The following is a 2,047-nucleotide window of genomic DNA, read 5'->3' as shown; positions in this document are numbered from 1 at the left end:
ATTTTTCCTTTGTTATTTTATGTTTTCTGTAGGTTGATGATCATGGGAAGTCACAAAATCAATTGAAAAAGCAAAAACAGAATGAAAAATAGAAAGAAAAACAGCACACCCTGGAGGAAAATCCTGCTGGCGTTTAAACGCTAGTAAGGGTAGCAAATGGGCGTTTAACGCCCAGTCTGGCACCATTCTGGGTGTTTAACGCCAGAAAGGGGCACCAGACTGGCGTTAAACGCCAGGAAAAGGCAAGAAGCTGGTGTTAAACGCCAGAAATGGGCACTAACCCGGCGTTTAACGCTAGAATTGGCATGAAGAGCATTTTTGCTCGCCACTTGGTGCAGGGATGAATTTTCCTTGACACCTCAGGATCTGTGGACCCCACAGGATCCCCACCTACCCCACCACTATCTCTCTTCTTCACCCATTCACCAATCACCTCAACACCCCCTCTCCACTCCTATATAAACCCATCTTCACTCCTTCATTTTCACACAACCTAAACACTACTTCTCCCCCTTGGCCGAACCACAAAGCCACCTCCATCTCCTCTATTTCTTCTACTCTCTTCTTTCCTCTTTTGCTCGAGGACGAGCAAACCTTCTAAGTTTGGTGTGGTAAAATCATTGCTTTTTGTTTTTCCATAACCATTTATGGCATCTAAGGCCGGAGAAACCTCTAGAAAGAGGAAAGGGAAGGCACCAAGAACCATGATCAAAGTGTGAACCCGGACCCAAAGAATTAGCTTACAATGGTTCGAGGGAAATACTTGGATTTTAGTCCTAAAAATGTAAGGTTGGCATTCAACTTGCCCATGATGCCAGGAGATGAACACCCTTACACTAGAAGGGTCAACTTTGATCAAAGGTTGGACCAAGTCCTCATAGACATTTGTGAAGAGGGCGCTCAATGGAAGAGTGATTCAAGAGGGAAGCCTGTTCAACTGAGAAGGCATGACCTCAAGCCCGTGGCTAGAGGATGGTTGGAGTTTATCCAATGCTCAATCATTCCCACTAGCAACCGGTCCGAAGTTACTATAGACCGGGCTATCATGATTCATAGCATCATGATTGGATAGGAAGTAGAAGTTCATGAGGTTATATCCCAAGAACTTTATAAGGTGGCGGACAAGTCCTCTACCTTGGCAAGGTTAGCCTTTCCTTATCTCATTTGTCATCTCTGTTATTCAGTTGGAATTGACATAGAGGGAGACATCCTCATTGATGAAGACAAGCCCATCACTAAGAAGAGGATGGAGCAAACAAGAGATCCCACTCACCATGAAATTCCTGAGATGCATCAAGGGATGCACTTTTCTCCACAAAACTATTGGGAGCAAATCAACACCTCCCTAGGAGAGTTAAGTTCCAACATGGGACAACTAAGGGTGGAGCACCAAGAACATTCCATTCTCCTCCATGAAATTAGAGAAGATCAAAGAATCATGAGAGAGGAGCAACAAAGAGAAGGAAGAGACATTGAGGAGTTCAAGCACTCCATAAGATCTTCAAGAGGAAGAACAAGCCGCCATCACTAAGGTGGACCCGTTCTTTAATCTCCTTGTTCTTTATTTTCCTGTTTTTCGAATTTTTATGCTTATGTTCATCATCTATGTTTGTGTCCTGTGATCATTAGTGTCTTAGTGTCTGTGCCTTAAAGTTATGAATGTCCTATGAATCCATCACCTTTCTTAAATGAAAAACGTTCTTAATTGGAAAAGAGAAGAATTGCATGAATTTTGAATTTTATAACAGATTAATTATTTTGATGTAGTGGCAATACTTTAACTTCTGAATGTATGCTTGAACAGTGCATATGTCTTTTGAATTTGTTGTTCATGAATGTGGGCTCTTGAAAGAATGATGAAAAAGGAGACATGTTACTGAGGATCTGAAAAACTATAAAAATGATTCTTGAAGCAAGAAAAAGCATTGAATTCAAAAAAAAAAAAACGAAAAAAGGGGAAAGGAAAAAGAAAAAAAATAAAGTTGTGATCCAAGGCAAAAAGAGTGTGCTTAAGAACCCTGGACACCTCTAATTGGGACTCTAGTAA

This window comes from Arachis duranensis, chromosome 9, assembly GCF_000817695.3.
Source record: "Arachis duranensis cultivar V14167 chromosome 9, aradu.V14167.gnm2.J7QH, whole genome shotgun sequence".
Classification (NCBI taxonomy): domain Eukaryota; kingdom Viridiplantae; phylum Streptophyta; class Magnoliopsida; order Fabales; family Fabaceae; genus Arachis; species Arachis duranensis.
This window is presented reverse-complemented; position numbering follows the sequence as displayed.